At 38.2% G+C, this 25,145-nt stretch overlaps 1 protein-coding gene across 1 annotated transcript in view; it reads left to right on the forward strand.

Moving 5' to 3' along the window:
- Positions 1-11,805: 11,805 nt before the first annotated feature.
- Positions 11,806-25,145, forward strand: part of LOC139739974 (myocyte-specific enhancer factor 2C-like) — a 92,459-nt gene continuing 79,119 nt past the window's right edge. The window contains 1 exon segment of the mRNA XM_071650572.1: positions 11,806-11,881. The gene's annotated coding sequence lies outside the window, so the exon portion shown is untranslated.

A 25,145-nucleotide genomic window follows, 5' to 3' on the forward strand; every position in this document is an offset into this window, starting at 1 on the left:
ACTAGATCGGATAACATCTTGGGTATGTAAATTAGGGTCAAAGGTCATAAATGTTTCATCTTGTATCTTAGTGAATACCTGTCCTATCTTTCCCATATTTTTCACACGTATAGACGATGTCGCGAGAATCATTTCACAAAATAACCACTATTTCATCAGATGCAATCTTGGGAGTGCAAAGGTGGGTCAAAGGTCATATGTATTCATTGCTGTATCTTCGTTATTCAGTGTATACAGAATTTGGTACCAAAGATGGCAGATATGACTCCCTTTTCTAAATGAGAATGCAAACATCACACGGCCAATGTCTCTAAACAGAGATGAAACTTGTATGGTCATGCCTATTGCGATCAGGACTCGAATCATTGATAAAAAAAATCGGATCACCTTAATTTGTCAGTGATGACAAATTACAATCTCTAGTTTTCTTTATTTCTCCCCAAAAGTTGTGCAGAGGTTAGCTCAGAAAGTGCATTGCCTATCAATGTCAAACTTATAGCATATATGTATGGTGACCCAAAGACGACAAATCTTGTAAAATCATTGTGATCAGTCGACCGTGACGTCACTATGACGTCATTATATGAAAACACATTTTCATTCATATCTCATTAATGGAAAGGAATTTTTCAATCAAATTTACGTCACATATAGTTCAAGTCAAGCGCATTCTACTCACATTCTCAAAATTCATCTATATTTTAAAACGTGCGCGTACGCGCGCGTTGAAATATTTGTATGCTCAAATCGAGCTCAAATTTTTTTTGCACACGTTTCAGACCATTTGGAGCATTTTTTGAAAAATTGAAAAAATTGGACGGACGCGTACGCGCGCGCTCATATACGCACGCACAGCTCATATGCAATAGAAATTTCCCGTTTTTTCACACTTATCGGCTTCCTGAAATGTCAAGGAATATTTCTACCAAGTTTCAAGTCAATCCAACTCAATATGAGGTCATACGGGCCCGTCAAAGTTGAAATTCCGCGCGCGCGTCAATGGCGATATACAGTACAACTATGCCAAAAAACTGTCAATTTTAAATCCGATTTTACTCGTCAGGATGGACGGTGACCCTCCATTTTCTGTACATATTTTGAAAGCTGATGAGTTGTACATGTCATTTCATGGGGTGGCAATGCTGACAAAATGATTAAAAGATATCAAATTTCTTAATAAAGTAAAAAAAGTAAATTTTCAAAATGACGTCATCAAATTTCAAGTTCATTCGAGCGTATCTCACTAGTACTTTGTCAATTTTCACCCAGATTTCAGTATGATGTAGCTTATTTAATGTTCTTTCAAACATAAAATTACAATATTTTGATTGGATAACGGTATCACCTCGTAAAAATGGATTAAAAGTAATCTTGTCAAATTTGACCAGTTTACGTGTTATCTCTATGGGAGTGCAGTTTTTCTGGAAATGAAAATTGACATGACTATCTTTATCGAGCACTAGCTCACTTAAGCTTCGGTAAATTTCTCCCAGATTTTAATATGTTGTAGCTGAGACTTTACCCTACCGTAAGTGTGCCCTTTGTTTTTTCATACGATGTCGGAATCACGTCAAAAAATTGGGTTGAAATTCAGGCTTATCTTCGATGTATTGAGATATTTCTTTCTTTCTGCAACTTTCTTTGCAATAACTCAAGAAAAACGGCCTCTATCACTTCTATATTTTGCACATGTTTAGTTCATGTCACGTACATTATTTCATAAAATAACAACTACTTGATCGGACACCATCTTGGGTATGTAAAGTAGGGTCAAAGGTCATAAGTGTTTCACCCTGTATCTTAGTGAATACATGTCCTATCTTTCCCATATTTTGCACACGCAAAGACCATGTTACAAGGATCATTTCACAAAATAACCACTTTTTACTCAGATGCCATCTTGTCGTTGCAAATTGAGGTCAAAGGTCATATGTACTTCTTTTTGTATCTTCGTTATGACGTGTTATCTCTATGGGAGGGAATTTTCTTTAATGTGAAAATTGACATGATTGTCTTTATCGAGCACTAGCTCACTTACCCTTCGGTGAATTTCTCCCAGATTTTAATATGTTGTAGCTGAGACTTTGCGCTATCGTTAAATTTGATTTTGTTTTTTCATACGATGTCGGGATTACGATAAAAAATTGGTTGAAATTAAAGCTTATCTTCTATGTAATGAGATATTTCTTTCTTTCTGCAACTCTCTTTGCAATAACTCAAGAAAAACGCGCCCTATCACCCCCATATTTTGCACATGTTTAGTTCATGTCTCGTACATTATTTCATAAAATAACAACTACTAGATCAGACAACATCTTGGGTATGTAAATTAGGGTCAAAGGTCATAAATGTTTCATCTTGTATCTTAGTGAATACCTGTCCTATCTTTCCCATATTTTCCACACGTATAGACGATATCGCGAGAATCATTTCACAAAATAACCACTATTTCATCAGATGCAATCTTGGGAGTGCAAAGGTGGGTCAAAGGTCATATGTATTCATTGCTGTATCTTCGTTATTCAGTGTATACAGAATTTGGTACCAAAGATGGCAGATATGACTCCCTTTTCTAAATGAGAATGCAAACATCACACGGCCAATGTCTCTAAACACAGATGAAACTTGTATGGTCATGCCTATTGCGATCAGGACTCGAATCATTGATAAAAAAAAAAATCGGATCACCTTAATTTGTCAGTGATGACAAATTACAATCTCTAGTTTCTCCCCAAAAGTTGTGCAGAGGTTAGCTCAGAAAGTGCTATGCCTATCAAGTTCAAACTTACACCATGTATGTATCGTGTCCCAAAGACGGCAATCGAACTAAAATCAAAGTGATCAGTTGACCGTGACGTCACTATGACGTCATTATATGAAAACACATTCTCAATCATATCTCATTAATGGAATGGAGTTTTTCAATGAAATTTACATCACATAAAGTTCAAATCAAACGCATTCTGCTCATATTCTCAAAATTCATCTATACCTTAAAACGTGCGCGTACGCGCGCGTTGAAATATTTGTATGCTCAAATCGAGCTCAAAATTTTTTTGCACACGTTTCAGACCATTTGGAGCATTTTTTGAAAAATTGAAAAAATCGGACGGACGCGTACGCGCGCGCGCATATACGCACGCAAAGCTCATATGCAATAGAAATTTCCAATTTTTTTCACACGGATCGGATGTCTGAAATGTCAAGGTGTATTTCTACCAAGTTTCAAGTCAATCCGACTCAATATGACGTCATACAGGCCCGTCAAAGTTGAAATTCCGCGCGCGCGTCAATGGCGATATACAGTGCAACTATGCCAAAAAACCGATGATTTTAAATCCGATTTTACTCGTCAGGATGAACGGTGACCCCCCATTTTCTTCACATATTTTGAAAGCTGATGAGTTGTACATGTCATTTCATGGGCTGGCTATGCTGACAAAATTATTAAAAGATATCAAATTTCTTCATAAAGTAAAAAAAGTAAATTGTCTAAATGACGTCATCAAATTTCAAATTCACTCGAGCGTATCTCACTTTAATTTCGCCAATTTTCACCCAGATTTCAGTATGTTGTAGCTTATGAAATGTTCTTTCATTAATGTAAAAACAACATTTTGATTGGATAACGTCATCACCTCGTAAAAATGGATTGAAAGTATCCTTGTAAAATTTGACCAGTTTACGTGTTATCTCTATGGGAGAGCAGTTTTTCTGGCAGTGAAAATTGACATGACTCTCTTTTTCGAGCACTAGCTCACTTATGCTTCCGTGAATTCTTCCCAGATTTTAGTATGTTGTAGCTGAGACTTTGGGCTATCGTAAGTGTGCCCTCCATTTTTCCATACAACGTCGGCATTACGTCGAAAAACTTGATTGAAAAATGGCACGTGGCTTCGATGTAACGTCATTTTGCTTAATACACAGGGCCTATGGAGCATGAAATAGGTCATTGCATAGCGCATCCGACTCGTAATCCTAAGGTCCCTGGTTCGAGGCTCACCCCTGCCAATATTTTTTTTTAATTTTTTAAACACTTTTTCTTCTTCTTTTTCTTTAGATAGTCTTAATCTCCTTTCCTAACTTTATCTTTTTCTGATTTTTTCATGCTTCTCCTTCAAATTTCTATAACAATAACATAATTTTTTCTTTATTTTTCTTTCTTTCTAATACTTTCTGTGCAATAGACGAACAGCAACAATGACTATTAATCCCATATTTTGCACATGTTTTGTTCATGTCACGTACATTATTTCATAAGATAACAATTACTTGATCGGACACCATCTTGGGTATGTAAATTAGGGTCAAAGGTCATAAATGTTTCATCCTGTATCTTGGTGAATACATGTCCTATCTCTCCCATATTTTGCACACGCAAAGACCATGTTATAAGAATCATTTCACAAAATAATCACTTTTTGCTCAGATGCCATCTTGTCTGTGCAAATTGGGGTCAAAGGTCATATGTACTTCTTTCTTCATCTTCGTTATGACGTGTTATCTCTATGGGAGGGAATTTTTTTAAATGTGACAATTCACATGATTGTCTTTATCGAGCACTAGCTCACTTACCCTTCAGTGAATTTCTCCCAGATTTTTATATGTTGTAGCTGAGACTTTACGCTATCGAGAATGAGCCTTTGATTTTTCATACAATGTCGGGATCATGTTAAAAACTTGGTTGAAATTAAAGCTTATCTTCGATGTATTGAGATATTTCTTTCTTTGTGCAACTTTCTTTGCAATAACTCAAGAAAAACAGCCCCTACCACCTCCATGTTTTGCACCTGTTTAGTTCATGTCACGTACATTATTTCATAAAATTACAACTACTTGATCGGACACCATCTTGGGTATGTAAAATAGGGTCAAAGGTCATAAATGTTTCATCTTGTATCTTGGTGAATACATGTCCTATCTTTCCCATATTTTGCACACGCAAAGACCATATTGTGAGAATCATTTCACAAATAACCACTTTTTCCTCAGATGTCATCTTGGGAGTGTAAAGGTGGGTCAAAGGTCATATGTATTTGTTGCTGTATCTTCGTTATCTAGTGTATACAGAATTAGTACCAAAGACGGCAGACATGACTCCCTTTTCTAAATGAGAATCCAAACATGACACGGCCAATGTCTCTAAACACAGATGAAACTTGTATGGTCATGCCTATTGCGATCATGATTCGAATCATTGATTAAAAAAAAAAATCGGATCACCTTAATTTGTCAGTAATGACAAATTACAATCTCTAGTTTAAATTCTCCCCATAAGCGGAGGGGAGGGGGCGTAACCATTGACCTTGACTCCCCCTTCCCCGTCCCGCAGCCCCTCACTCTGAAAAACGTTCCTCGGCACCTCGAGCTGCTAATTGTGAACTCCATCTAAAGTTTTAGGACGCAGGGTGTCTTATCATCAGTAACTGTTTCTTCTTTTGTGGGTCAAGTTATACATTATTTTTCATTCAAATTTGAAGAAGTGAGTATACCAGTATGTGGAAACAGTCCTCCTTGGTACATTATACTTTCTATTTATGGCATTATAGGAGGGAAAACACACTCAAAATAGAAAGATTGTCTTGTTGCGATTCCACATCGAATGACCCTAGTTAGAATTGTCCACGTTCCACTATCGATTGGGATTAATACGGAGTTTGATTGCAACGAACCCGGGCTATCAACACTCATCGAAGTCTAATTGCTCCCCGCATATTTCGCACTTGTTCTCGGGCTGCAAGACACGTCACCGTGATCAATCATAATGTAAATACTATCAGGGAGGCTCGCAGATGGCTGGACAAGGGGACGGGAGCCGTGTCTGCCAATAACCCCTCCTCATCATCTATATTAAACATCTCATGAAGACATAGCACAGTACTGCATGCTAAAGTCATGACACAGCTGATAACCACAACAACAACAACAACATCCGAATATTACAATAAACATCAACGACAACATGCCTTGACTACCACGGAACCTATACCCTGCATGTATATATAAATACTACCCCATGCCTTACGTGCCAATGACACGTGTTGGAGTAATCATAATTCTGCGATATTGTTTGGATTACCTGTGCATGGCAAACATAACGTGGTTATCAAATTAGATTAAAAATAGCCCAATAATGCGAGATGCAAGAACACAAAGAAAGTAGCGAAGGGATGGGGGTCCCCTCTGACGTCAATGTTGAGGTGATGAAGTTTCTCACTCCCTTTCTTACAACGTTTGTGTGTGTACACGTGCGCGCGTGTGTTCATGTTTGTCTGTCTGTGTGTCTGTCTGTGCGTGTGTGCGTGAGACACAGAGAGATGGAGAGAGAGAGAGAGAGAGAGAGAGAGAGAGAGAGAGGGAAAGATAGTTCGCAGTTCGGATGACCGTTTGATGAATATCTTTCATTTGAATAGAGCATGTCCTGAAATTGAAGAGTGCAGAATTATACCTTTTCCCCATTTCATAAAACACCTGACAGTGTTTAACATCAACACGCATTTAAAAAAATTCTGCTCTACAGAAATCCTATACAGTCAAAAAGATACCATTGCGTCGATGCATCTGTACACATTCCTTTAATTATTACTTGTGGGGAAACAGAAATAAATCGAAAACAGGTGTGCGATTATCATGCTAAAGAAAACAGTTCTGCACATTATTGTGGATAGATCTCTTAAAGCGATTCTCCCAGCACATTTTCCCCTTTTATTCCCGGTTTTACGTTCTCCATGCCAAGAAACTGGTCGTCGTTTTATCATAATACTTCGTCGGCGTCTCAGTACATAGAGAGGAAGAAGAAAACAATAGATCCAAGTCGTTAAATTAGATTCACCCACCATTATTTCTAACGTAACATGATACCTAATTCAGTCGTATATCAGTTCCAAGTAAACAAAGTTTGTGATAGTATGGTCACCACAGTCGTCTTTTGCTCTCCTTGACATTAAATAATAATAATAAAAAAAAACCCTATAGTTTTGTGTATGATGAACTCTCAAAAGTGCTTATTACACTTATTCTTGGGCAGGTATTCTAGGCATGTGTCTTTTTGAAATAAAAATAATACAAAATGTGGTTTCCATTAAGTTTTAGGCAAGGTTCATATTAAATAGATACGGGGCACTTTTACTGTAACTCCTTTATATTGAATTGTTACAGGTAATAGACAGTCGTCACATATCTATTGTGCATGGCAATCTCCAATTTTGCGGAGATGTGTCAAGCTTGAACAAGTAAAAGTCAACCGATCCCTGTTGTTGTCATTATGGATCAGTCCCCCAAGTCTTGTTTGTTTTAACTTTTTGCTAAGTTATATAGGGGGCCTTATAGTAATGGCTCATACTAATCTTTTTCCAGAGGCCAGAATTAACAAACAGCAGGTGGGCTGCATGCACATCCGAGTGGATGGTTTTAGGGAAGTTTAACAAAACAAATAAACAAAAAACATTTAGGCCTAATCAGTGTACACATACGTCTAATTTAACCGATTGACGAAATAATTCTGTAGAACGCGTTATGTTTTATTCTGATAAGATTGGCGCATAAAAACAACAGAAATGGCGAAATTATACAGATATTTTCTCGTCAGAGCTTGTCCGCTAACATTGAGTCATCCATTTCAGTGCAGAAATCTACTACCGGAGAAGATATCCACCAACGCATGCCCGATTACGGGCGGATCGTATAGGGGCGATCACACATCGCCGGTTTAGATGGCGGTTCATGGCGGTTCTCAAACCGCTGTGAACCGTGTCCCAACAATGGCGGAAAGCACTAAAACGCGATGTGACTACGTTCTCAACACGTTTTGAACGCGTCGCCAACGCGATTGGCGCGGTCTAGTAACACGGATATCCCCGAAAGGTGGAGGAGTCCATACCAAGCCCCTGTGATAGTTCGATGTAATCAGAGTTTGGCCAACTTGTCTGCACTGGGTTACAACAACGAGGGTATTGCTTTGTTAGGTAAACACAATTAAAAAAAAAATGCGAAACGTTGTAACCCCGGTGCCCTGTGTATTCACAGATTGACATAAGTGATGTAATAAGCAATATAATGATATTATCATAAGTATGATAAGTCTTCAAATTTCAACATGCTTCTCTCTCTCTCTCTCTCTCTCTCTCTTAACTTTTAAGATATCTTTAACTGTCATTAAAAAGACATACATGTCAAAGCAGAATCCAACATAGTTTACGAAGTTTCCTGTTCATTTGCAGGTTTATATATCAAGTGGTGTACAAGTATACTTGCATGTTTCAACATCCCTTTTTTCTCTTTCTTATAATGAAGTTTTTACATATCTCTAACAACAGTCAATAAAAAGACATACATGTCAAAGAAGAATACAATATATCTACATAGTTTCCGGTTTATTTACGGGTTCACGTAACATAATAATGGAGTAATTTTTTTTTAAGTTTCAACATCGCTTTTCCCTCTACTCTCTTAAGTTTCAACTTATCTGTATCAATATGCAGTCTTACAAAAAGGCATACATAATCACGAAAGCAGAACCTATATATTTACATAAGTCTTCTGTGTATAACTTACAGGTTCACGTAGCTGTCCATTGCAAAATTACGAACGCACATTTTGATATAACTGATGTAGGCCTACTATTCAACATACATACCAACTTTTTGAACATTAAACTTTCTTTGTTACTCTATGTGTTAAAGTTAAAAAAAAAAATAGTGAAACTTTAGCCTTCAATGTGGATTATTTACCCGATCTTATACTGTGGGTTCATCTTTGCTTTTTTCCCCCCATTTTTTTATTGCTCCGCCACGATGTGTCCGCGCCGGAGGCATTATTCTCTTTTAAGTTCAACATTAGTCGTTTTTGCAAGAAAACTTATGGCGGTGTCAACACGGTATTATCACGGATCTTGCGGTGCAAACACCGTTGCCGTTCTTCACATGGTGAACTTGGTTTTGAACACGGTCCATTTCAAACCGCCAAGACCGCCACGAAAAATTGAACATGTTTGATTTTTCTGGCGGTTCCCCGCGGTTCTTGGGGTTTATAGCGGATGAGTGACGGATGACCAGGGTTTGTGTACGGTGTGAACACGGTCTTTGGCGGAGCACGGCGAATTGCCGAACCGCCATGAACCGCCATCTAAACCGGCGATCATGGATTGTGATCGCCAGTACCTGGCGCACAATGGAAAATAGTCACATACAAATGCGGTAACCTGCATTATAGCAACACAACTCTTACATAAAAAGCAATCACTGATATTACAAACATTCTGAGACTCATTTTACAACTTTGAGATGGCCTCTTGCATTTTTCAACTTCAGACTTCATTTACCCCTTTCTAATATACAGTACTCTCTAAAAAAAAAAATCGAGTGAAAATATTCACTCTTAAAGGAGTGAATACAAAAAAAGAGTGAATTTCACTCGTTTTGGAGTGACGTCAGGGATCACTCCTAAATCTTCGAGTGATCCCTGAGGTCACTCCATAACGAGTGAAAATGAACATTTTCACTCAAAATTCATTCCAATTTCACTCTGAATTCACTCTCTTTTGTATTCACTCCTTTAAGAGTGAATATTTTCACTCGATTTTTTTTTTAGAGAGTAGACTTGAACATTAACTCATGAAGTGATTATCCCTTTCAGCAGCCCCTTGGAACTATCCCGGGGTGGTAAACTAATTTATATACCCTGTGCTCGATGTGCAATGTATCGATTTGTGCTGTTGTATACAATAACTGTTGCTAATGGGAATAACTTCCTTCGTATTAGCTATCGTATATAACAATCATATTCACAATAAAAACAATATGGGGATAATTGCAATATATATATATACCAACGATATCGACCGATTTAGGGGTATACAAAAGATTTACAAAAATACCGGAAAAGTATAAGTGAAAGAATAACAAAAAATTGTGTCATTACGAAAAGCGAACGATCATCTATCCAAAGTTTGACACCTCTCTCCCTCTCCCTCTCTTTCCTTAAAAAAAAAAAAAGTTTTCGTCGAATTAGAATCATATCAGTAGTCATATCAGTAATTTTGCTATGAAATCCCTATATGATAATATGACAGTCTTCCAGTGATGAGTTTTGCCGTTGTTGTTTAACACGCATATTGCAGAGGACAGTGAAAGGAGATATAAAAAGAGGGTAGAAGTTAGTGAGTGAGTGAGGGGGGGGGGGGGGGGGGAGTGCACAAGTTGTAAGTGTTTAGTAATGACATAGGTCTTCATCGCAGAAGAACGTCTTGGAAGATCAAAACATCCAGGAAGGCGTGCATGTCTGCGCCTATATCAGGTGCGTGTGTCAATCGGCGAAGCGCAGAGCCTATGGGGCATAAAATTCGGTGACCCCCTGACCCTCGCCGTCAACTTGAGCCGATGTTATGCCGGTCCCTGGATGTCATTATACGCCAAATGAGTTCGCCAAGAGGAGTCAATCGACTTCCATGGTATATCTACAGTTCGGTGTCGACCTCCTGCTGACGCGTTCCTCTCAAATTATGGAGTAGTTTCATCCAACCTTTTTTCGATAGAATACTGGTACTACAGGATATAAGAGGTGCATTTCTTTTCTTTTTTTTAAAGAAAAAAAAAACACCCACTGCAGTTACATTTTTTTTTTCATTTTTGACAAATGTCTGTCTTTTCATATCCAAACTGTCTGAATATAGAAATTCACGAGTTAAAGAGTGAAATTAATCATCATTTAGGTGGGATTCAGATAGCTACAGGCGAGCATTCTATTATCACTTGAACAGTCTCTCTACGGTTAATTCTGAAGGTCATGCATTTTCCATTCGATACCTGTATAAAATGTCTTCTTTTTTTTTCAAAGCGGATGGAACTCTAAGCCATGCTTGTATACATTATTCTCGGTGATTAGCTGATATCTGAGAAATAAAAACGATATCATCTTGATATTACGACAAATGAATTAATAGCAAACTAGAAAGGACTGGACCGCGAGAGGCGATTTCCCCGTTTTATCCTGTCCGTCCCCCTTTTGAAAAGACAACACCTTCAGGCGATACCCAAACACGATGAGCTCAAAAGAATAACACACATACACAACTTTAAGGCCGACTCCTTCCTTTTTTTTTACTTGTGCGCATCAATACTTCAGGACACAGCTTATTATAATGGAAAATGGCCAAACGATAGTACTCTTCACAGTCTTGAGTTCCGCCTTCGAAGTTTCACTTGACTGTTCTAATGGCGCTTTCCAAATATGGGTCATCCGACGTCACCGCCGTAACTAATGACGTCAATCGGTTGCTAGCCTGGCAGATTTTCCTCGGGAACCCCGTGAAGCCTCGTTTTGCCAATCTTTGGAGCTGAGGATCCACATGGCCTGGCCTGAACGTACGGAAAAGCAGTTTACCACCATATCTGGATATTAAAACCTGTGTTATAAACGTATGAGCGCATTCGATTCTATAACAGCCTTTTGGATCATAAACAAATACACGTGTGACACTGCGTACACATTTTGTATGTACGCAACGAACCGACGGGGAAACCACCTCCTCAAAATAGCACTAGTTTGTGTGTGACTGATAGCAGCCATATTCTGACGCAAGTGGTGGTATAAGGTATGTAGTTCGAATTAGTATATCATTATAAAACCATAGTGAAATCGAAATAGTTTGTTATACATTCCAAATTGATGATTTTTAATAATTCACTCTAAGCACAGACGAGAAAGTGAGCTTTTTTGTGTATTTTAGGGGAACTCGTGCGACGTGCGTAGGGATATCATGACGTAATGTAAGTGTTAGTCGGTCGCTGGCTGGGCATACCAGAGGAAAGCTCGGTTCCTCCTAAAAATAGCTCGACCACTCGGGGAAAACATCTCGCCAAAGCCGTGCTTCTGAAATTGGTCGGTGAGTAAAAATAGATATGTGCCGTTGACTGCTGTCTAGCGGTATGGTTGATTATTAGAGAAGGATATGTTGGCTCTCATGGCCTCAACAGAAGCTATCAACTTCATGCTGTGCTTTCCCGTCACAGTGTCTATCGTGCTTGTTTCGTTTATGTTACAGTTCCACGGGTCCATTTTACGTAGATGTAACACCAATGCAATGGCTAATACAAGTGCTCTGTTCACTGTGTCTTGTACAGCATAAATCGCAGTAGGAGAGAACGTACGTCGTGCAGTGGACTGTGAACGGCACTGTGTGAGGATCGTAAACATACATGCGATCGTGATTAGATTAGATCCTGACTGGATCGGAGACGCAATTCACGTTTCCCAGTGAAGCGCAATATTTGAATTGTTCGGACATAGCCTCACGTAACGTTGACGAAAGGAGTAGAATTTTTCAAGGTCAATAAGAGCAGTCGTGTTTTGTCGACATGTTAGAAAGTATTAAATTAATATTTTATAGTTATTTGTCCAATGAGAGACTATTTAATAGCAACACAGTTGTCAAGCAATTAACCTTAAAAATTAAAAATCGCGCACCAAGGTTCTACCTCCCATGCCAAATTCGATGTTGCGCAAAAGCATCTTCTAACATTGTTAGACCTCGGGTTTCACATGTAACCGATAGTCGAATTCTGGACAGCGTTATGGGCGAATTTTAAAGGGCGGCGTGCTTTACCAAAAAGAGTGCCTTTTCAAAAAGGTTTAACTTCTTCTTCTTCTTCTTCTTTGTTTGAATTCCTCCAGTCAGGAGAACTGCTAAAGTTGCAGAGTGAGGTCGAGAATGAATAGTCACAAGGTCATAGGATAACAACAGGCTAACAACGGGATAACAGTTAATAGAACTACATAGCTGTGCGTTTGTTATGTATGTCGAAAAGAAAGCTCAGAGATGCATTATGAAACAGAGAGGGGTTTTTCCAGTCAGAGAGGGAGATAGTGGAGTTGCAGCAGGATCCAAGAAGAGTGAGTCTGGTGAAGCATTCGGGTGGTGTTGCAGTTTTGGTGAGGTGTGTTTTCCATTGCTTTGGCCACTTGGTGAGGAAGCTGTCTCTAAGGGTTTGGTACAGTGAGCATTTGCCCACCAGGTGGGTCACTGTTTCATCAGTGTAGCCACAGAGGCATCCTGGGCTTGTTTTGCTCCTTATGGTGTGAAGGCGAGAGTTGGTTGGGTATACCCCGCTGAGCAGTTGGGCTTTGACTGGTATTGCTGGTCGGAGATGTTGTGAGGGAATGATGGAGGGAAGGAGATTGTGTTCATGACTCAGGACAGTAGAGAGTAGGTGTAGTGATGGTATCTAACATTATGTCGTTAAGTCATTATTGTAGATTTGTACATTGTGTGTAAGACACTAATGTATTTTCATGAAATAGAATCCAGAGGACCTACTATCTAAAAAATTCCAGTCACTGAACCAAATTGCACCAAAATCATTGGATATAGATCTGTTTTAGCATATTTCCAATTGCGTAATGTAAATTTGAACCAAACCAGTTGTCATGTGAGAAAGGGTCAATATCAACATCAACTTTCAAATCATCACCTGGAACAATTTAAGCTCTTGTGATGCTGCCTGCACATTCTAGAGTAGAACTGAAGTACAGTGTGTAGCTGCCTAATGTTAATGCAAACAAAACTCAGTGCAGCAAGAGCTGAAAAAATTGCAGCAAGTTGAAAGAAGCTGGTTATTGAGAAATGCATGTGTGTAGGCCTATACTAATGTGTGTGTTTGTGTGCCTGTCTGTCTTTTTACGTCTGTCTGTGTTTGGTCTTGTGCAGTCTAGGAACTGCATATCTTCATCCAACATGAATCATTTGTGTTGATTTTTTTTTGATTTTTTTGCTCCCGGTTAAAGATTTGTAGATGGCTATCTCCAGTTTTAGATTGTGCAGGCAGCGTACTCACATTTAACTCACATTAGGTCCTACATGCAATTACAAAGAGTGAGTTGTTTTGAGCGATGACATGAAAGTTGACATCGATATTGATGCTTCCACTTGACTGATTTGGTTCAACTTTATGTGAGTGATTGGAAATTTGCTATTTAGTATCATATGTGATTTTGGTGCAGTTTAGGTTGCCGGAATTTAAGATATCTAACATGGATGCAAAAGTACATTTACATACATGTAGAAGTGCTGTATAGTACCCACTGGTTTCAGTAGAAAAGAGGTCATACCAAAGTTGTTCTACTGTAACATATGAAAATGATGAACGTCTGATTCTGATGCTCTGATATGAATTTACTGATACTATGCTCTGATATGAATTTACCTGATGTAGATCTAGAATTGTCGTCCACCATCAAAGAATTTCCCAGAGAATAAGTAGTTTTGTGACATAGGAAACAACAGTCATAAAGACTGTTTTTGTAGATCATGCATTATGTTACAAATATAGACAAATCTATTTTGACTCCATGAGCTATTGAGGCATGGCCAGTGGGGTGATTGAAGAATATTTTCTGAGTTCTGTTGATATACTCGCGGAAGAGGCCAGTTGACACTAATGGCAAATAAAACTGATATAGCGTGAGATGAGAAAATGAGAAGCATTTGATAAGTGAGGAGGATTTATACTTGATATATTATGCCCTGTAGAGCATAAGATTGTAATGTCTTGCATTAATGTTGAGATTCTAGTATAGTAGTCACATAAATGTGTAGATTTACTTCTACAAGTAACTCTAGACAGTTGACTGAGCTCATAGTACGTATATCTTACATTATATAAGTTTGTTTGTTTGTTTGTTTGCTTGTATGTTTGTTTGTTTGTTTTTTTGCATATGATTGATAATACGGTATGTCCATGTGTAATGAATATAGTGGATCACTTGCCATGCTAATGATTATTTGGTCATTTGGTACAAACACATACTGAAATAATGGCTGGACTAGGATTATTTAACCTGGCTTGATGAATTAACTGGCATTTGTACAAATTATGGGAATACATTGTATACAGTGTGCCATTGATGGATTTCTCAGCTCCTGATATATTATTTTAAATCCTGAAGCTAAAATAGTCTGTGTATTCCTACTGTATGATAACAAAAGTCATCATCTTTCATATTATATGGCTGAGTGAAAGTAACTTTAGAAAATTGTGCATACACTCTACCTTGGACTTTATAGTGAATTTCATGTGTGGGTTGTTCACTGCTCTGTCATCAATAACCCCTCAGCGTGTGGTCTTGCTGTATAGCATGTTACTGTATGCAGAGCTTCATTTTGCATCTCATGTCTGAACTGAACACCCCAACTGTACATCCTATTAAAGTGATATTAAAGAATGATGCTTGTCTCACATCTCCTAAGGGAAAGCCATTAGAATTATTATCAAGTGAGTGTGTTACAAGTATGTAATACATTAACTTCCTTCTTTTAAAACTTGAAAATATGAACAACTGTTGCCCTTGAAAATAGTGGAAGGAGAAAGACTACACGATAGTGTAGTCTGTGCATTGTGAAATATTACTGGTAATGAGATATTGTAGGTTTGAAGCAAACATTACCTACAAATATGTAGCATATTGATTTGAATGTACAGTATTGACACCACTATTTGGTGGAATCTGCTTTTGCAAACACCACATGATTTGAGGTCATGTACTGCTGACCATTATTTTGGCATTTCAGTTTTCAGACCTTTCTCCTAAGTGCAATCAAGATTGTCAGTAAAATTTGAATTATTGACTTGATAAAAAAAATAATGAATGGGTACGAATCAATTTATAAAATTTGAAATTTAGAAACCTGCCAGATCAGTACATTTTCGCTTAAATCTCGCAGGATGGCGATTTTTATCTATTCAGTGGTAGGATTCTTGACAAGATTATGTGTTGTTTTCTTTGATAAGATCTGAATTTAAAAAAAGAAAAAGGTTTCACAAGATGTGTAAAATCAAAATAAACAAGCAAAGTTAACTGAAATTGGCCCAGCACAACAGTGGTTCAAAAGTCTCTACTTACTGCAATCAAATTACAAGGTTCACCTCACTTGGTTTTTATGGCCCGAATTCATGAAGGTGGTACAATTGAAACCATGGTTTAGGCAAATTTCTTCTGTGTAAATACGATTGACAGATTGTGTGCGCCAACAGACGTCCTGTAGCAAACGCGCATTGATACGCGCATGTCAAAGGTATGCCTCTTTCACGCTTATATTAGACCATGGTCTAAGTTTAAACCACCTTCATGAATTCGGGCCTATACATTTCATGTTGATGTGATGTACATGTACCAACAAGGATTCAAACTGTATAGTATGGTGGGCTAATGTAATACAAAATTTAATGTACGAATATGTCAAAAATTTGATTAATAGGATTTGGTCATATTGATCTCTCCTATAATGTATTATAGTTAATAATTTCATGTGGACATTTTGATATTCTCTTTAGTTTATTGTTGTCATGATTGCTATGGAAATGCAGTTTCTCCAATAATGGTCAGTTCCCAAAGTTTTGACAAACAAATTAACAGCAAGAATTTTATACACCCAAACTATATTTGTGATACCCACCCCTACATTCTCACATCCAAATTGATATAGTTTTCTGCATTAAGTCCCGTTATTAATTCTTTTACATTTCTTCGCATCTGTGTGCAGTAGGGTGTATCAGTGCATGTCATCAAATATTACATTTATGTGATGACTAGTCAACCAATCAGATTTTGAGATTTGAGAATATTAAGTGTCTCCTACCTTTTATTTCCATCATCAGTAGGGAAGGCGTCAACATAAGCTGATTAAGTGCTTTTGAATAAGTGCAGACATTACAATTAGAATGCCGTGATGTGATAAAAGGAGATGTTCATTGTTTAGTAATACATGAAGGCTGAATAAGGACTTACATTCTGGCATTTGTGTGAATCAATAATTGCTATGATATGCTTAAAATCTGCCATCCGCTTGTCATTCAAGAAGAAATAAAGAGTCACAACACTGCTTGAATAGTTTTGTCCCCATGACAAGTACATTTGAAAAGTGATAAACCACTACTGTGTGAAGTGTAGAAGTACTGTAAAGCCAAGGTGATAAAAAGTGGTATGGAGTTATGACTTTAATATGGAATAGGATACTGTGTCTGAACATTTTTTCTTACCAGCAGACTGACACAAGTGCTTACTACTAAGCATTACTGCTGCCTTTACGTGCCTACAGCGTTGTACATTGTATGGTTAGCTTGTTATGAAAATTTTGTAGCACTGTCTGTGATCAGAGAACAGTGAACCAGAGAATCATACCATTATTCTTGGAAAGTGCACCTGAAACTGGATGTTTGAAGCCCCAGTAACTTTCTTGTCAAGATCCATCCCAAGAGAAACTGGCCAAACTACACCAGTGTATAAATTGTGAATTGTTCATTACACACTCTGTTGATGTTGCTTATACTGAAAAATGGGGGGGGGGGGGGGGGGGGAGCTATTTACACCAATATTCAGGGAACATGGAGACCAATTGAGATTTTGTCTGCAAACGGGAACATGTACAAAATGTGTTCATGTACAAATTTTGTACATGTTCTTGTTTGCAGACAAAATGTCATATGGTCTCCATGTTCCCCGGTGATGTTGTTGCCTTGACTGTCAAAATTTAGGTCTTGGTAGTTTTGTTAGGAAAACTATTCGCCTACACGTTCTGTCCATGTCAAGTGACGTGTGAAGAAGGGTGATGCAAAAAGTATACATAACTGGTCAGTATTTATGTACATTGTAGGTTGACCCTCTGCTGTGTGTGATAAAACCAGGTTTTTGTGTTTCAGGAACAACAGTGTACTGTAACTCAGTCATACAAAATACATGTACATGTGTGATTTCCATTATCATTTACTGGGTATTCTGTTTTGTATCAAAACTTGGTATCTCAGTTTTGTCATGCTTTGTTTCATGTGTGTAGACAAACAATTTTGTAGTACCATTCCAACTCTGGAAAACAACATTTACTGTAGATAATATGTACAAATGAAGTTATTTTGTACACACAATTTAGAAAGATGTGTGAGGGAAAAACTCCAAACAAGTGCATCTGAAGCTTTATTTCATATCTTATATCTTCTGACTGATTTCATTTTTAGTTGATAAGATTGAGTCTGACCTTCCAGAGGCCCTAGACATGATGAAATTTGATTTGCCGAAATTTTGAAAGCATTAGGTCCTGGTCATGAGACAATGTTTGCAGTCAGCTTTATTGATAGATCTTTTGTGAAGGACAGAGATATTAAAGCTTTTCTTATGATTAGTAATTGGTTGATTTTGAAGCAATCAATGATACTTCATGATGTTATTGACACTATTGTCAATAGACACCTGTAGCATCAGTGTGGAGGTACCACTGGAAATATTAGTGCTTTACATATTTATACATGTAGATCCTTATGTGTGTGGTGGTTTGCCCTTTGTCTATGTGTCTGTTCTTCTATGCATTATATCATCTTAAGAGAATGATGTGTAGTGTTTGTGGAATCTGATACATGTGGATTGAATACAAATGTTGGGTCATGACCACACATTGATGAAGTCAGTGGACTGAAAGGTCATAATATGAGGTCAAATTTGGGTAATGATAGTTAAAGCCTTAGATTTTTCTGTCCCCCCCCCCCCCCCCTTTTCACACTACAACAAGGGTTCACAATATACTTGTTATTTCCCACAAGGAAGTTTAGTTGAACTTTGTGCAAGGATGCCATTTCAGGGCAAGTCTCTCTTACATTTGTATGACATCGAGGTCAGGGTCAAGTCCTAAGCCCTATTTTAACAAAGCTTTTCCAACTAGATTTACCATGGCAACGCCTGGGTAGCGTCAGGGTAATCTTTTTCCACCCTGCGTGATAATAATGGTCCCTGCAGAACGTTGCTTGGATGTTGTCACAGTAACTTTTGCTAAATTCTACCCTAGCATTACCCTGACATTTCCGCGACACTACCCTGGAAACCCTTTAGAACGCAACTGTGGTAACATCCGTTTGATACCCTCAACCCCTTATGCACAACATTGCAGACAGAATATGATTGACACGCCGATCACGTGCATGGATTGTATAAACCACTCTTCTCTAGTTGAGATCAGTGATTGTGGATGTGCACAATCTAGAACAATCTATAGGCGGTGCTGGCCAGTAGGCGTGCTAGTCGCATCAATGGACACACCCCCTTGTGGAAGCCTACCCGGGTAAGCTTTTTTGTGTGTGTCTGTTAAAATGGTACCCCTTGCTCTCCTGCGATTTTATTGAAATTTTACAGGAATTTTGTTCTCCGGTCATTATCATGACGTTGCCACGGTAAGGTCCGTAAAAACAGGGCTTTAGATGTTAGTCTATATTTGTAATTACCATCATGACATTTGTTACTTGCTGTATTTCCTGTCAGTAATTCCTGGGCTTTATAGTTATGCACCTGCATTTTTAAGAACCCCTGATCTATGATGCACCAATCAAAAGAGCAAGTGGTTTGTTTTTGATGAAATCAAATCAAACCTAGCACAAGCATAAACTGTCATAAGGTTATTGAAAAGATCGCAGTATACAAATACAATGAAGGTCGAACCAAGAAGGGTACAGTTGTAGGTCAAATTCTGTTCGAGTGATATTGCTTGATATGAGATAATGCCGGGAACATATGAATTTCAATCATCCTCGGCACTCCGACAAACTGACGAGTGAATTGCCATTGATAAGATTTTCAGATTGCTGCACAACAGGGTCAAATGCCCAGATAACACATGTAAAGTCTGTGTACATTTGTAGCAAGTAACTATGAAGTCGGCTCCAATTCGCGAAAATTTCATGCTGCGAATATATCATGTTTTACAGTAATGTAGACCTGTGAAAAACCCTGGAGGAAAAATCCACTCCCCCTATAAGGGAAACTCGCAAGAAATTTATTTTAGAGGTCAAACTTAAATAATTTTATGTCACTACAAATAGTGACATTAATACTTGAGTATCAGACTCTTCTCGATACTACAAGTGAAACAAAAGTAGCAGATCTGAATAAAAACTTTGAGCCAATAGAACACTCTGAATAAAGGTTATGACCATCTGAAAGGAAGTCATCCAAGATCAAATACTGTGATGACTTTGGATCATGTGGTTGTGATATCAACCATGTGATAACTCCTTTGTTTTGAGTTTTATCTGTCAGTGGTTTCACATACAGTGGGGAGACATGTGTTAATCCAGACTGTAGTGTAAACTTTCTTATTCATCTTCCAAGAGAGAGAAAGAGGATTGATACAGGAATAAAGCATTGTTATGTGTTGTGTGGACAAGACCACCACTTGAAAGCCATTAGAGGATGCCGCAGGTGATTTCACCACGACACTGAAACTGTCAAAACTCTTACAATGCGTGTTACTTTCATTTCCAAACACAGTAACTTTTTTACTTATATCCTTGTAACTAGACTATGTATACTATAATATTTCAAACCTTTCATACAAGTGTAAATTTGAATTGCCTGTCTATCATTGGCCCTATCATTGTGCGTGTATTTCAACAGGTAAGACAAATACATGAAATCAGGACCCTATTCCATATACCTTCATATTCTTATCACTAATTATGCATTTATGATACATGTAGCTTATTAAAAATGCAAACTTTTAAAATCTATACCTCTTGACTGGATTATAGAAAAGTGCTTTGTAAAATTGTTTTATTTTGGAGATTTTATGTGAAGGTCCTATATAATTTGCATTTAACACTCACAGTGAATAGAGATTTCTATTCATGGAAACCCCTCAATACTTTTCTGTTATTCCAGAATTACATACAGTACAATGTATGTGAGTTTAGTTTCCTGTACTCAGTAGAAAATAGAATCGCTGTCTCGCCAAGTGAGGGTGTGCAAGTGAGGCATCATCAATGCTCAGGTGGAAGAGTACACAGAAGTGCACTCCCCAAATTGAGTGAGAGTGTCTAATCAATCTGTAAACAATAGAGTGCCCAATGGAAAGTCACTTCCAGTGTACACCAACTTGGCGCTGAGTAAGGTCACTGTGCGGAGCTTCCTTCCCTCTTTTACTGTAGTCCAGATAGGCCGGATGGCTTCATAGTGGAGATCTTTCACTTCCTGGTGTGTCACAGTTCTATGGCAGGTTCTGTCAAGATTTAGGAGGTCCTCCTTAAGTGCAAGACCTAATTTACAGTGTGAAGACAAAACAGTACCGGTACATATTAAACAGGATATGGGGAAATCATGAAACCAGGATGAAATTGGATTGACAAATGATGGGCCCTTCATTTAATGTTGGGTACTTTGCATTTCTGTGCTTTCTATTTTGCCTTGTAAAACATAGTCCCTTTGTACATGTAGCAAGACTGAAGCCTCTTGCATTGACATGGTGACATTGACAAGTACAATATGTGCCTCAAATGTAGCAATGGAATTTTTTATTGGTATGCCAATCATTTGGATTTGAGCTGCTCTCCTCTGTCATCACAGACAACACTTCGTGGACATTTGCAGGACATGACAATTGATCACTTTTATTGTCCCCGCCGAACGAGTTCGAGCAGGGGACTATGAAACGGGCTCCGTACGTGTGTGTGTCCGTGTGTCCGTGTGTCCGTCCGTCCGTGTGTCCGTCCGTGTGTGCGTCCGTGTGTGATCAAAATGTTCAATTTGCTACTTCTCTGTCATTTTTGAGCCAATTTTGATTCTGTTTGCTTTATATGATAGCACTACATGGGAGCTTTGAAACTCTACACAGAATTTCAGTCGTGACCTTTGACCTTGACCTTTGACCTATATTGTACATTTTGCTACAAAATGCTACTCCTTCGCCATTTCTAACCCAATTTCGATTCCGTTTGCTTTATGTGATGGCACTAGGTGAGGGCTTCAAAACTTCTACACAGAATTTTGACCTTTGACTTCTTTGACCTTTGACCTTGATTTTTGACCCATTATTGTACATTTTGCTACAAAATGCTACTCCTTCGCCATTTCTTCCCCGATTTCGATTCTGTTTGCTTTATGTGATGACACTAGGTGAGGGCTTCAAAACTTCTACACAGAATTTTGACCTTTGACTTATTTGACCTTTGACCTTGATTTTTGACCTGTATTGTACATTTTGCTACAAAATGCTACTCCTTCGCCATTTCTTACCATGATTTCGATTCCGTTTGCTTTATGTGATGGCACTAGGTGAGGGCTTCAAAACTTCTACACAGAATTTTGACCTTTGACTTCTTTGACCTTTGACCTTGATTTTTGACCCATATTGTACATTGGCTACAAAATGCTACTCCTTCGCCATTTCTTCCCCGATTTCGATTCTGTTTGCTTTATGTGATGGCACTAGGTGAGGGCTTCAAAACTTCTACACAGAATTTTGACCTTTGACTTCTTTGACCTTTGACCTGAATTTTTGACCAACATTTTGTTGTACATTTTGCTACAAAATGCTACTCCTTCGCCATTTCTAACCCGATTTCGATTCCGTTTGCTTTATGTGATGGCACTAGGTGAGGGCTTCAAAACTTCTTCACAGAATTTTGACCTTTGACTTCTTTGACCTTTGACCTTGATTTTTGACCTATATTGTACATTTTGCTACAAAATGCTACTTTCGGCGGGGACATATATTACGCACCGCGTAATTTCTACTTTTCCTTGTTCAATTTCATACATTGTAGAGCTGAATTCTTTCAAAATGTTCTAGATTATGAAACTGTTGGCAGATCATCAGTTGTATACTGTATATGAATAATAGAAAAGTGTAAGAAGACAGCAAAATTAATATCAGAACAACTGACAAATACTACATGCATGTACCATGAGACAGTGTTGGGAACACCACTGCATGTAGATCAAATTTTAAATGCAAAATGCATTGCACACTTTGATCTCTTGATCATGATCACTATGATGTAAAAATGATTTAATTGAAAGGAAGTGAAGGAAGTACTTTATCTCCTTGATGTAATATGTTGATAATTTGCAGTCTTCATCATCTCAAATTCCAACAAAGTTTATTGATTAAATATTCGAATGGAATATTGGCTAAAACCCCATATGGTATTTTGTGTTTTACTTGACCTCTTCAAGTACAGTAGTTGATTAGTGGTAAGAGTAAACCCCGTAAACATATGAGAGTTTATGAAACAATTTCTTTCTGTGAGGAAATTACACAACTGCAGATTACAAACATTTTTATCAGTGATCACTTGCACCTCAAAATACAAATTGTAGGGCAATCATATGTACAAAGATGTAGATTTTGATTTTGTTCCTACAAATTTTTCCAGGAAAGCTTAATTGCAGCATTGTCAGTAGTTATGGTATCTAATTTGACTTGGCAGTGGAGACTGTTTGTGGTTTAACATAGTATGTTTCTACTGGATTACTTTCTAAAGAAACTGGCTAGCAAGGAGTCCAAAAAAGCATTCATGCACGCAAGCAGACATGCAATAAAACAACTAACAACCCCCCCCCCCCCCCAATTCATCCATTGACCATTCTGCCGTATTACAGTATAGATGTGAAGTAACAAAAGTGAAAAACAAATTGAGATGGCATGATAATGTGAATGAGGGGTATCAGACTTCCTTAATTGCCCCAAGCCTGTATCAATTTAAGGGATGCGTGAGGGGAAGGCATCATCTGCCATTCGCTATCCAACATCTTTGTTGATTTGTCACTTCACCTACATTTCCAAACTTGTATTAGTGTCCTCATAATTCATTTGTATGATGCATGGTTACGTTGCTTCCCTCATTGGGCAGCCAGAGGTGTTGCCAGACCCTAATGTTATCTTTTGCACTCCTCCACAAACGAATGTCTCAAGTAGTGCATGTTGATAACTGTTGATGTCTTTAAGGGGGGCAAAATATAGAAGTCAGGGATGCTATTTTAGGGGGTGTCTGTGGAATTAAGAGTCTAAAAATAGTATCAAGCCAGTAGCCTTGCTATATTTGGTTGCATCCTTGGTTGGGCAGGAACAGCCTGATTATGTACAGACGTCATAATGGTAGTGCTTGCCTAGCAACAGGAAGTAGAGCAGAGCCTTGCGCGTGCGAGAGAGAGAGAGAGAGAAAGAGAAGGAGGGAGAGATGGAAAGAGGAGGGCATTGCATGTATAGGATGTGTGTGTTGAAGTGCTGCTCACGTATCAGTGTGTATCTGTGAGGAGCATATATGCCTGCGTCATGCACGCATCACTCTTTCGCATTATTGTGGCTGAGGACTGGCCTTAGAAGGTCCTTGCACTACGCTGGACCCTCCCGAAAGCCTCACTGCTGTCACTGTGCTACGCCCGGCTACGGGAATCCAGACATGAGAATTTGATACTTGATTAGTTTTCCTGATAAAATTGTGCCTTGTCACATCGTATAATTGCAAGAATTCTACATCAAGTGCCAGCATCCCCATTATGTGTTTGCTATATAATGTTGATGTGAGGCATGGAGATGTCCCATGAATATCATTTTCTCACAGTTTCTGACTCCCAATTGATGCTTTATAAAAGCTGCGTCTTTAAGGTACTTGAACTAGTCATCATCTCAGACAGTGACTACATGCTGGATGGTCTAAATTTACCTGTTACATGCTGTATATTCCTCTCGTTAAACTTTGTGTGTGCACATGCTTACTCAGTTATATTGGTACATCGTATGTACTTCCGTGGAAATTGAAAGTGAAATTTTTCATTTACTTCCTTCTTGTAGGCAGAGCTTCATTCATGGGAAGTGAAATGCTACGGTCTAATTATAGTTTCTGAGTAGGTCTCGAAAGGAAGTTTTTGAAAGCTGCACTGAGTGGGTGGAAACGTCCGTCTGTGTAGTGTTGTGGTCATCATGGCTGTGATGAGTTCTCTGTTGAAACCTATCGCAACTTAGCACTCAAATACTGATGTTGCGCAACCATGCATACAGTGTATTATACATATAGGCCTACCAAGTTTCAAAGTATCGACTTTTATCTCCCATGCCAGAAATTTATTCATTATCAACAAAGTGCATTCAGTTTTACATTGTCATATACTTTCAGCTATTAAACATGTACAATGTAGATAAGAAGTAGGCACCCCTACTGTAAAACGAAAAACGTTTGCATGCCTTGATTTTGCAAATTTGGCAAGAGCCAAGATTCGTGAAATGAAATTGCACATGAAAGTTCTTGTCTGCAATACAAATATGCATTGAATATCAATGACAATTCGCGAAAATTTCATGCTGCGAAAATATCTTGCTTTACAGTATGTGTAGGCCATCA

Source organism: Diadema antillarum, unplaced genomic scaffold (genome assembly GCF_040938485.1).
Source record: "Diadema antillarum isolate AM-2024a unplaced genomic scaffold, OU_Dant_1.0 seq00000822_RagTag, whole genome shotgun sequence".
In the NCBI taxonomy this organism is placed as follows: Eukaryota; Metazoa; Echinodermata; class Echinoidea; order Diadematoida; family Diadematidae; genus Diadema; species Diadema antillarum.